This window comes from Meleagris gallopavo, chromosome 7, assembly GCF_905368555.1.
Source record: "Meleagris gallopavo chromosome 7, MGAL_WU_HG_1.1, whole genome shotgun sequence".
Lineage (NCBI taxonomy): Eukaryota > Metazoa > Chordata > Aves > Galliformes > Phasianidae > Meleagris > Meleagris gallopavo.
This window is the reverse complement of record NC_139410.1, coordinates 1,824,993-1,837,759: the sequence shown is the minus strand read 5'-3', so window position 1 is coordinate 1,837,759 and position 12,767 is coordinate 1,824,993. Positions and strand designations below refer to the sequence as shown.

The window sequence follows — 12,767 nt, the reverse complement described above, 5'->3', positions numbered from 1 at the left end:
TATTTTTTCCTCCATGGGTCTAAGAGCTAGCATCTAATTTCTGTGTGCGGATAATGTGGGAAGTAATCCTTACAGGTAATTCATCTTTACAGTAGACAAAGGGAAGGAAAAATGAGTGAAGGCTGAAGAATAGAGTGGGGGAATCTCCAGTTCATCCCAGCCAACTGATTATTTCTGTACTGGCAAACAATCCACAAATTGTTTGTCATTTTTTTCCCCCTTTCTTTCTTCCTCAGCTCAGCCCTTGCTGACAACACTGTAAAACACGTGTAACAGGCTTAAATATGTACTTGCTCCAATGTGGACAGTAAGTACTGAAGGCTCAGGTCTGCTGTGGACAGTCTGCCACTGGCTTCAGTGAGAGCAGAATTTGGCTTAAAATAAATTGAAAACTAATCTGCGCTCTCTAAAAATAAGCCAGCCCGGGGAAGGACTGAAACACAGGAAACACATAAGTAATAAGGAGAAGCAATTTTTGCTTTTGTTTGTTATTCGAGTAATCCCACAGGGAGAGACTCTATTCCCCCAGGCTTCTAGTCAGAGCGTTGTCAGATAATGCATCCACATAGTCTCTGAAGTCACAGATTTGGGAGGAGTGTACAGCAAATGGCATTCAGAATCGAATTTCTCCCCTAACAAAAATGGGGGGAAGCTCTTTCCCCTTTTACCGGTTATCCTGCATTTTACTGGTGGGGAAGTAGAAGCATTTGGAAAAAGATGAAAGCAAAGGCATGATAAAACTGCAGGAGTGAAGCAGTTTTTCCATTTCCCTCTGGCCTCGGAGGGCACTGGGGAGGCGTGGGGGTGGCTGCTGCCGCAGCAGGCGCTCTGCGTGGGCACAGCCGGGACAGCCTTCCAGTAAGGTCTGTCCATCCATCCATCCACAGTGGGCTCCTGCACTCCCACCACCCTGGCTTAGACGTGCTGCGTCCGCCCACCGGTACCCTCTGGGTTAGACAGGACCCTGGGCAAACACCCTCCTACGTCTTTCTTCCCTGCTGCCGCAAGCAATCTGTCACTCCTCCCCTCAAACCACCCACCACCACACGCAAAACCATAACTGCAAGGAACACCCTCTCTCCTTCCCCCTTTGCTCCCCACCGGTCTGTTTTTCTCAGCAGATGAAAAATTCCTGGAGATCTGGCGGTCACCCCCATGTTTGGCTTTTGAGACCCAAGGGGTTGGATAACTTTTAGGCTCACAGCGTGGCGAGCTCTGTTTGCAGATGTATCGCCGTAGTTTTTCATTTGCGTGTAATTACACATGTGCAGGTGGGAAAGGGCTGTTTGCCTCCCACTGCCTGCCTTCCTTCCACTCCCGCTCCCGGCCTCCCACGCATCCAGCGATGAGAAACGCTGCAGAAGACTGACCAGCCACCAGCCCGCCCACCTGAGGAGGAGGAGCACCAGCAGCAGCAGTACATTTCTCTCTCTGCTTTTTAAACACAGTTAAAAAGAGCTGCAGTGTGGGTGGAAATAGCTGTAGGGAGAGTGTGTGGGAATGGGGCCAGAGGAAAGTGAATTTTCTGTTGGTAGGACAGTTACTTCTAGTAGACTAGAAAAAAAATACTCAAGGATAACTTGCTGCTGAGAGTGTCTTCAGGCATACAATTAGTTCTTATGGTTGAGTTTCCCAGGACTGGAAAGAATGAAACGGTGTTTATTTTTCCCTGGTAGTCAATGTGGCAGCCAGCGCTCCGCACTCAGGGAAGCTTGCAGACAAGCCTCCAGGAGGCTGCACAGCAAGAGATATTTGTGCTGCATCCTGTTGTGTCATCCTGTCTCTTGTTATGCTCCTGCTCTCCTGATTCGGTAAGAGTCAGAGCTGCTGCTATGTAGGAAGAGAAAAAAAAAAAAAGGCATCTGGTTTTCACAGTATGGAGCCGTATTTCAAAATACCACCCCTGCTGGACTTCTTGAAATAGCAGCATCCCAGAATATCAGTTAATTCACTATTTACTCTAAATTTGTGCTCTGATGAGAAATTAAATTCAGGTTTATTTATGTTAAGGGGACGTTATCTGAGATACTTTGCTTGTATTACCTGAAAATAGCACTGAAACTCGTGTAGGAAAATACAAACCATAAGACCGATGGCATAGAGTGCGAAGTGGTACCACTGTTTCTTAAGAAATATCTCTGATAGACTCAGAGAACTGAGGGCACACAATGGCTTTCAGGTTCTGACTCAGTCTAGCTCATCTATCTAGAAAGAAAGGTTTTCCGATGTGTAATCCTAATCAAATTGTCCTAACTTGGGCTAGTTGTATGCATTCTTCTCAATCCAGAACTGCCCATGTGTTTCTCAGGATCTCTCACCAGTATCAGTCTGGCTTTCCATTTGCATTACTGATGCTAATTGTTATATCAGGATGTGGTCTGTAGATATTCAAGGAGGTGCAATAACAGGCAACTAATGTACAGGAGATATTTCAGAAATCTGGGGTGGGTCATGTAGTAGAGACCTTGAACCCCATATTTGAGTGTTTTTTTTCTTTAACTTTCTCTGTGAAAATCCAGGGTGTGCTAAAGAGCAAAGCCCTTTCCAAGGCACTCCACTTCCTAGACAGGACAGCAGTCTGCCAGAGCCATTTCTAAGGCTTGGGCTGTAATGCATGAGGGAACCGGGCTGTCTGACTTGAGTGCCTTCCCTACCCCGGCCCATTTTCTGTAGCTCTGGAGATGTTACTCTGGCTTAGGAATGGTAAGCGTAGGCATAATGCCTTCCGCTGGTGGGCTCAGAAACAAACGAAGTTATGATTAAGCCGAACGCAGATCTGCGTGTGACACAGCAGGAGGATCAGCTGATGGATGTACGTTAGTGAGATGAGACATGGATCAACAGAGACGTAACCTCAGTGGATCTAACTACCCCCATCTTTTACAAGTCTCATTTCCTAAAGGCTTCGGTGATTAATATTTCCTTATATCTTTCCATTGAATCTTATGTAACTTGTAATTATTATCTACTGGAATTACATACCCGCATTGAGGAGGAAATATATTCCAACTAGTGAGTTCATGTCACTTGGCTGATTTACTTTAAAACATTGCACTAATTCCTTTGTCAGTAGCTTTGGAAGCAGTATTGGCACGCTTGTAATACTATCCTGCATTTAGCATTGGTTCAGTTAACTTTCAAGGTAGTGCTTTTCATACCTTTTGTATCAATGAATGTACATCAGATTTTAAATGCAGATTATACGCTTATCTTGCCAGCTACTGTTAGCCTGGAATTTTCCTCAGGTGATCTATTGTGGTGGAATGATATTATTCAAGAAGTTTTTTTTTTTTTTTTTTTTTTTTTTTTAAAAGACATTTAGAATAATTTCAAGACTATTTTTGGAGTTCAGTCATGTATGTAGCACTGCTCTTGGCTTTCTGCTGTGCCCTGGAACTGTCATGCACTTCAGTCTTGCAGCATCTGGTACCAAACTTTGCCTTTTCAAGGGTCATTGGGAACCAGTCATTACCTAAGCATAAGAACATCTGACATTAATTAGTAGCGTTCTGACAGTCCAGGATGGGTACATAGAGCACTTCGGGTGTCTGTGTTAAGAGCTAGTTGGTGCTCTAAGCCTAGGTAAGCCTCTTCAGCAGGGCAGTTTGACTGAGAATGACAGTTTCTTATTACACAGATGTGTGTGTATTTTAACCTTGATGCGTTACTCTCCTGGCACCTTGCGTAAGTATTAATTTTCACTTGAAAAGTTCTACGTTTGGCTTAGAAAATGTATTATTAAGAAGAAATGTTCACATTTCTTTCCATTTTCTTTGATTCTGAGGCGCAGCTAACGCTGTTCATTAACTAATGGCTCTGAAGAACATTGCCCAGGGGAAAGTATCTCACTTAATGCCACAGATGATGCAAAGAACAAGGCAGATCAGATCAGAGAAATTAAAAATCAGGAAGAAAATAGGTCAGGAGAATAAAGAGAGGTCCTTTAGCTATTTAAAAGTAAGCATTTATCATTGGTTACTGCAGATATATTCTGCTCTGAAGCATAAATTACCAGGCTCCATTATGGTGTAATTGTGGGCAAATGCTAACTTCAGTGCAACTCAATTTAGCAGATTCCTGTAAGTAGGTGTAATTATTAACCTCATTGAAAGAATGCGTAGCAAGGCCGAAGGGAACGTGTTTGTTTGTTTCAAAGAAACACTGTCATTCTGGGCCGTCAGCTTTTTGCAGAGGAAGTGATGGAGGGAGTGCTTGGCTCCTGCAGCCCCCCACACTGAGTGCTCTTCTCCAGGGGAGTGCAGCTCGGTGAAGAAAGCAGTGGCAGCCCTGGCAGGGAGTATCACAGATCTGAACTGTGCACAGGCAGTTATGCAGTCATCAGTTCTCTTTGTCATCTCAGTCTTCTTTTTCACACGGTGGTTTCCATGATGCCACGGCTTCTGTCTAGACCTTCTTTCTCTCTCACTTGCTCTGTCTGTGACAGCAGCCAGCCCGGGATGGAGGTTCATGCTGCTAAGAGAAGTAGGTAGGAATACATAATTATTTCAGAAATAACATGTTACACAGTGTGATTTAGTCATACTTTGACACACCTCTGTCTGCCAAGAAATAGGCAGGCACTACCTTCTAAAGCTGTTGCTGAGAGCAATCCTTCAGGCTCGGGGAGCACGAAGCTGCTTCGCTGTATGGATAGCTGCAGGAGCTAGCAGCAGGGCTTGGGTCTAGGGACTGCAAAGACCTTTAAGCACGTAAATTGCCTGAATTAGAGGCCGTGCTTCTTCTTAGGGAGTGTGGCACCACGCAGAAGTAGCTTGAGACATGAGCTGGTAAATTTAAGACTGTCTGAAAAGTGATTTCATTGACATTTCTAGCCTTTAAAAAGCATCCCTGTCACTCTCTGTGAGCCTTTTGGAACATTGACCATCGACCAGTCCTTTCCTAGTAGGAGACAGCTGCATTTTGAAGGTACATCTGTCTACAATCTTAATTACAACAGCAACATACAATTTTCAGTGTTCTTTAAATAGTCAGGAGAATCAGACATTGACAACTAAGTCTGTAGCTGATAACGTTGCTCTTAAAATTCATTACGTTAGTTGGAAGTTTTAATTAAGCTACAAGAAATAGCCAGAAGGTTGCAGTAACGTCTGATTTCATGTAACCTAGAAGTCAGTACGACTGTTAACACGAATCGGCTGTTGGAGATAACAAAGGCATTGCAGCTCTAAGTTAAGTTGCCTTGGTTATTTGGGTGTAAGCGAGTCACTTTGCTACTATGCTTTTCACATCTGCAAAGGGAAGAGAGTGACTTTTGTTGTTGTCAATGTAATGCAAGAATTCATATAAACCGGTGCTGCTGTCACCCGTGGGATATTACCCAGCTGTACAGAAGGAAACAAGGATGTTTCCTAGCAAAGGACAAACTGCTGTATAAACAAGTATCTATTCGTCCACACTATCTCTTCCTCAGGAGTATTTCTCATCTAAGAACCTCTTATATTTATTTATTCCCTTAATTATACAGAGGAATAAAAAGCCCAGAGTCCTTTAAGGTCCCCCAGTATGCAGGGTCAGGAGGTTTGTGGTGTATTTGCACAAGCAGTCGGCTTTATTTCACGGTAACACATTTAATTTTGTTAGTTATTCATAATAGGCAGTCATAACACTTGTAGGTAGCATAGTGACTCACTACAAAATGACTGCAACAACGCGCTGTCATTCTGTCGCTGCGTAATAGCAGACAGAAACAGGAGTGTGCTGAGTTATTTCTCGAAGGCAAGGGTCACGTCCTCCCTGGGAGATGTCACTTGGTCCTAGAGCCTGGAAGCTTTTTGCCAAAGATTTTGGCTGTGTAACCTTCACCTTTCTGTTTGCAGATCAATGGTATCATCCTTCCCATGTATTTCAGATACACGACGGAAGTGGTGTCTCGTGGGAAAAATAATAAGAAATAAAAAATCATAGCTCAGCCATATTTTGTAAGTGCTTTAAGTCGGTGAGTAGATAAATGAAAGCTCAACTCTGTGGAGAAGAAAGTGTAATTTAATCCACTTTCAGCTCTCTCCTTGAGTTAATTAGTGTTCAGCCTTCCGATAGTCATTTCTTCCTTCTGAGCCTTTTATGTATGAGCCATGTGTATTTGTTCAGCCACCGCTGTTGCACCATCACCTCCACCCAGCCCTGAGTCCAAAGGTTCACCAGTTTCCTTTAGCTAATAAATCTGAAGGTGGGTAAGATAAGGCAGGCTCTGCAAACTGCGCTCTGTTTTAATGATATGGTTATCGTTGAAGATCCAGTGCTCTGAAAGTCAAAGATATAAAATGCACTGCAATTGAAATTTAATTATTCTGTTATTACTGTTTGAAACTATAGTTGTCAGTCGTATTATTAATTTAGAAAGTAAGAGATGTAAGAGGTAGGCAGGCAGTCATTACATCACGTACATTTATGTCCACACGCACATTCTCACTTTCACCAAAGGAAATTATAAATAGCCCAGCTTATTTGAGAATTGTCAAGATTAACAGTGTTACTTGTGAGAGTGCTGTCCTTGGGGACTGTAGGCACTGGAGCGCTGCTTTGCGATGGCTTTCCAAACTGTTTATGGTAGATTGTTTATACCACTACCATCCCAATGCCAGTTACAACAAAAACAAGAAACAAAAGCTGCAGGGCTAATGGCACTCACGCTCATTGCAGTGATATAACTGAGCATTCATGCTTCAAAGCAGGAAGGATCTAAGGCTTCCCCTAACAGCCGCCTCTGCTGCTGCTGTCAACAGCCAGGGCTGCAGAAGGCACAAGTAACTTTGGACTGATGCTCTCCTGCCTGAGATAGAACTGATATCCAGAGGGGAAGCCAGAGCGAGCCAGCAGCAGTTGTTTTCTGCATTAACGGACCTGCTCTTGTAAGAAACACTACTGTTGTGAGTCAGAAAGGCTTCAGAAAAATGCCTTCCTAACACAGTGCCTCCATCAACTATTATTTAAGGCTAAGCACAAGAGTTAGTAGCACCAGCCACGTTTTGGCCTAATGAGTTCAGTCCGTCGAACCATTGGATGACAAAGGCTATCTGCAAAAACAGAGCCAGCATTGAACTTAAACGCTTAATTCTAAGACTACACGATGATTTGAAAAACTGAAGGGAATATAAACTGGGGTACAAAATGTTGAAGAACTATTGAATCATTGTCATTCTAATCTCTTTAAATTGTTCACCAGATAATAGCTGTTGAAAGCAAAAAAAAAAACAAAAACCAAGCACGCTGAGTCAGATCCAGGTCACTGTCTCCTGGAATACAGCTGTCAGGAGCTGGGTAAGAATAGAATAACGTGAGTAATGTGTCTTGACTTCTGCTTTCAACTCGGGATTCCTGAAACAAATGAAGTTTATGTACTGTTTAGTAGTCTCCTGATGATTTCTCTTCCATGCTCTTGTCCAGCCTCACCCAGAACCTTTATGAACTCCTAGTACCTGCAGTAAGCAGTCCCACAGGTCTAATGCCTATAGGATGAATGTCCCTGCTGTTTTTTTCCTGAAGACATGCCTCCTACTTGCTTCATTTGATGTTCCCTAATCCATGAATGAGAAGAAAGATAAACTTGCTTTTTCCAACTCGTGACTTTGTAAACCTGCCATTTCCCTGCTATGTTGCTGCTGTCCTACTTGACAACTTCTCCGCTCTTCTGGGCAGAGAAGTCATTTCAGACATTTGAGCATCCCTCTCTGAACTTTCTCTAGTTCCTTATATTCTTTTGGAAATGAGGAGATTATACTGATGTTTCTTTTTCTCCTAGAATTCACACGGGATGCATGTCTTGGTTTCTCTATGTAGAAAAAAAAAAAATCCATATATTATGCTAAAATAGAATTCCATCTTACTTTGCAGTTCTTACTTTTTTCTTCCTAAGTTCTTTGTCACTATTTTTGGGCCTTCTGTACTAAACAGTTAACACCACACTGTTGCAATGTAACAAGTCCTTAGGGAGGTAGGTTGTATATCCCCAAAGTGGCTACAATTGTCCCACTGCGGGCAGCAAACCTTTTCTCAACTACTAACATAACGGGGGGAAGAAAAGGGAGAAAAGATTTAGTCAATGATTTTAAAAGGCATAGCTACTTAAAATTCACACCTAACGTGCTGATTTAGGAAGTTGTAAGATACGGTATAAGGAAAAAAAAGTGAGACATGTTAATAGTGTTACACAGACAGTGTTTTTCAGCTTTTGTCACCCTCCTGTATTTTTTTCTTCCCCCACCCAACCATCTCAAAGGCAGATCTTTGCAATGACGCATCAATTTTCTGTCTACTTGAGGTTTAGAAGTAGCTGGGATGTTATAAATAGATCATAATCTGCAAGAGACAAAGAGAATGGAAATGTTGTAAAAGGTTGGCTGAAAATTTTAGCTGTGGATTGCAATTTCAGATGTCTCTGAGAATGGAAGCACTCAGTCTGAGTTTTACTGAGCACAGCAGAGGAACCTGGCCTGATGTGCAGCAGTGGGGAAAGGCCAGGCAGAGTAAGGTAGCACTTCTGCCCGTGGAGCCAAGCACGGAGTGACATCCAGCCTTGCCTCAGGGAGCTCACGGCTCAGTGATGTGAGGAGAAAGTACTTTGCCCTTCCTCACTGTAGGATGAAACGCTGGAGTCAATTGCTCTATTACACACAGCAGAGCCTAAGTCAGAATGTGTAACTTTTGCCCTGTAACTTTTTTGGCACTACTCATGTTGGTAGCATTGATCGAGCTTGCTCCCGTTTTGCACTTTCCCTCTAAATGGCCTTAACATGAGCAGAGCATCTTGGCACGGGCTGAAAACTTGTCCTATCCAATGAGGCAGTAAAAAAGAATAGTCGGGAGTGGGAGACAGTCTGATATTCTTTTGCTTCTGCTTGAGTAGTCCTTTAGTAAGATCTTTTAGATCCTGCTGATACTTCCAAGCTGACCGTGAGTACATAGAGCTGAGGTCCAGCTGCTTATCTCTTGACCAGTTCCACCAGAGTAACGATGAGGAAGATTGTTTGGTGACGGTTCTAAAGGACCTCATTGAGTGGAAGGGACTAACCTTCCCAGTGGCACGTTCGTGTTTTAAAGACAAGTTGCTTCATGAAAGCAGGCTGGGTTTCACAGGAGCCGTGTCACGTTGGCACAAGCTTTGTGTTCTCAGTCTCTGCCAAACACAGTGGTATATCACGAGTGCTGCACCTGGTCTGTGTCCTTGAAGTGCGTCTCCAACTGCTGTTGGTTTTTGTAGAAGTTTAGGCCGATACACGCTCTGCAGAATGAGGTTCTTTAAACCTAAATTAACATTCTGTTGAAGACTAAACATATGTTGTTTTTCTTCACTGTCAACAATTTGGTTTCCAGGTTTGGAAAAGAAACATTGCTGGGGAGGAATCCAATGAATTTATTAATGAGCTTGGTAAGTACGGAACTATTAATATCTCCTGAGATCTTGTTTGTGTTAATTTTGTCTTCAGCTTCAGACTCAGAAATAAACAGATGTTCTGAAGCCTTCCTCTGAGAGTACTACTCTATGTTAGGTCCTATTTTAAATACATTGTGATTACCAGGATACTGTAGGAAACGGGTAAATAGCTGTGTACAATGCTTCTGAAACAATTTGTGCCATTACCTGAAATCTTTATCTCAGATTGCACTGATAACACTAAAAAGAAAATATCTAAAGTGTTTCTTATATGTAAATAGTGATTTTTGTTTCTAGTCATAAGTCTGAGTAGAAAAATTGAAACATGACTGTATTCTACAGCGTTGTCAGTGTATGTTAAATCTCCCGTTCATCATTTTGTGGCATGGCTGACAAAACAGCCTATGTGTCCTGGGCACATACTAAACACATGACTGCTTCCATTTGTCTTAACTGGTCTTATTTATTTTTCAGTCTATTCTGATCAGAGATACCGCTTTGAATCTCAGTGTAACTGACATCTTTGGCAATCCCACCAACACTGAGGTCCTTTGCTCTCTATAGTGAGGAGTATCATCTCAAGAATTTGAGACGGGCAACAGTAAATTACTTGTTGTTTTCACATATTGGGAAGGGGAAGAAATATTTGACCTTAAAACTGAGTTCAACTGTTTGTGTCACTTAGGTGCTGCTCTATTTTAACCAAGATGTTAAAGGAAGCTAACCAATAAGTTATGCTAGTGGTCCTGATCAATCTGATTCTTGCAGGAAGAGGTCAGACCGCTTGGCTGACACTTGACCCTTTTGTATTCTGTCATTACTGGTCCTAGTTATAATTAGGCAAATTCAGCTCTAGAGAGAGCTGGATATGAGGCCTCTGAAGTCAGTGGTGAGCCTTACCCTGAATCTGATGCCTCAGCACCAAAGGTAGTTTTCCTGTTTCTGCCACTCAAGTGGTTTTCATCACAAATCACATTTGCACATACTGAGTAAAAGTGAGTGCTTTGGTGAGGCCCCACGTTTACAAAGCTACGTGGTAGATGATATGAATTTAATCAGGGAGTTAACCTTATATAGCTGTACTGAATTAAAAAAAAAAAAAAACAAAACAACAACAACCATCTCAGTGAAAAACTGTTTTGACCTATCACCATGAAAATGTGCAGAGATGGGTGCATGTATCATAGTTTAAATTATCCTTTTTGTCTCAGTCACTTTGCGTTCTTATTCTAGCATCCTACTTTTTGTTGGAATACACTGTGTGTACATGCGAGCTGTTTGCTTACGTTTTGCAGTCTTTCCTGGGGACTCCAATGCAAGAGGAGGTCTCAGCAGATCCACTGAATAGCTCTGGCCAGCTGATCCTCCCTCCGTATTGACAGGCCCATGCAGAACCCATTGCAGGTTGTCAGTAGCCAAATGGCACAAGCCTCCCTTGCTCCTGCAGAGAACATAGCAAAGGCAGCAGGGCTTTGTTCACTCCACAATCTGCAGCAGCAAAGCTCACGACAGGATCAAGGTCGTAATATTTTTAGCGTATATTCAACGGCCTTAATGTTAGCAACACGTAAACAATTTGCTCTGCAGACAGCAAGATCTAATGAAGCTCGATTTCCTGTGGGTTTATGCATTTCAGTTTTACAACCCGCTCTCTTTCCTCCACCACTTTAAAAGCCTCAGATGCCCTTTCTGTTTAATCCAAGTTCTCCCTTTGCTCCCCTTCTTCTCCAGGGTGATCTCAGCTCCTGCTTGGGCAAGAACAACAAGTCACTGGCCAAGGGGAGCCCATTGAGGAGTACAAGATGTGGGCTTTCCTCCCACAGAGTGCACTCTTGCCTTTCTTTCCTTGCCAGCTGCTGGTGGTCACACAACCTTGAAGGAATTTAATATTTGCAAGACTGCTGCCACGCACTGAATTTGATACTTGCCAGTGGGTTCAAACGTTCATGAGGTGAGGAAGGGTTGATTGTTCTATGTTCTATAGGCAGATACTGCACAAGTAGAAATCTGGTTTTGAGAATGGGAAAGGCCCACACAGTATGAAAAAGCACATATGTTTCTGCAGCTGGCGTTTCCTTTTGTGCATTACTTTGCCTTCTGATTGTTAATGCATGCAGCACATCCAGAGGTGTTAGATGAAAATCCAGAGGAAGGGGATCTCTTGCTTCCCTGCCAAACCAGACAGGCCACGGCAATGGCAGCTCCTCATCTTACCAGCTGTGAACAAGCTGTGCTCAATTACCATCAGCAGTGCTCGTAGCTGTGCATGATATGCTGATTCACTCTAGGACTATTTCTCAGTTCTTCTGTCAGCATTTCTCTTTGCTGATAATATATACTGGTAATAAAGCCGCTGGCTGTCTCTGAAACAGGAAGGAAAAAGCCACTTTGTTCTCCATCGTGACTTCACTTCTGCCCAGATTACCTGGGAATGCCCACAAACTGTGTGTAATGAAAAGCTTCCTGGAGCACTGCTATAGTCACCCTAATGCACAGCATAGAATAGAATCATAGAATCCATAGAGTTGGAAGGGACCTCTGAAGGTCAGCTCGCCCAGCTGCCCTGCAATGAACAGGGACACCACAGCTCGATCAGGTTGCCCAGGACCTGATCCAGCCTCACATCGAGTGATTTTGTTTATGTTTTGTGCAAAATATTAAAGGCCTGATTGAAATGAAAGCTCTCCCGTTGTCTCCGGTGTGCTCTGAAACAAGTCCTAGCAGCACAGATCTCACCTTCAGCTTATCTTTCTGATCTGACTGCTGTAAAATATCTTTGTTTGTTTCTTTTTTTGGCCCGCAGTTAAAAGCTGCTGAAGGACAGCTGAATATCTGGTGTCAGCCGGAAATTCCTGATTTCAAAGCACAGCCTTCGTTCATGAAAGAAACCAACCAAGAAGCTTTACTACAAATTAAAATGTGAGCTCCTAGAAACCCATTTCCTCACGGGGCTCAGGTACTTTACCCTTGCCATTACTGTAAAACATCAGCTGCTTATATCATACTGATGGCGTCGGATGTTTTTACATAAACATTTTGTCTGTGCTGTGCTGCATTTGCTTTATTTTTGCTCTAACCCAAGAAACAAATCAGCTGCTTCCAGAGTCAGCTGACACGGAGTCCTTTCCAAGCAAAGCCTTCTGTTAGCAATGTGCAGCTCCAGCGATAGTTGTGGGTAATTTTATTGTACTTTGCTCTATGTTTTTCAGTTTAATTGGGATTTTACTTTATAGCCTTGTAAAACAATGAGGTATTTGTAACTATTTAGTGGCAGTCTCACTGGGATGGGGCACATGGGTTGAAATCTTTATAACGTAAAACAAGCTCGTAACCAAAAGCCCATGCAGAAATCCACAGCTATTCTTTCTGTTTCATT

The 12,767-nt window shown here is 42.9% G+C and overlaps 2 long non-coding RNA genes across 2 annotated transcripts; one reads left to right on the top strand and one right to left on the bottom strand.

Annotated features, from left to right (window-relative positions):
* Positions 1 to 3,710: 3,710 nt before the first annotated feature.
* Positions 3,711 to 4,715, bottom strand: LOC116216800 (uncharacterized). Its single transcript, XR_014884528.1, has 2 exons — positions 4,585 to 4,715; positions 3,711 to 4,470 (listed from the first exon to the last, which is right to left on the bottom strand). It is a non-coding gene; the product is annotated as an uncharacterized LOC116216800 (long non-coding RNA).
* A 4,410-nt stretch (positions 4,716 to 9,125) lies between these two features.
* LOC104911635 (uncharacterized) lies at positions 9,126 to 12,100 on the top strand. The gene is made up of 3 exons (XR_014884529.1): positions 9,126 to 9,250; positions 9,331 to 9,385; positions 11,123 to 12,100. It is a non-coding gene; the product is annotated as an uncharacterized LOC104911635 (long non-coding RNA).
* Positions 12,101 to 12,767: the final 667 nt, after the last annotated feature.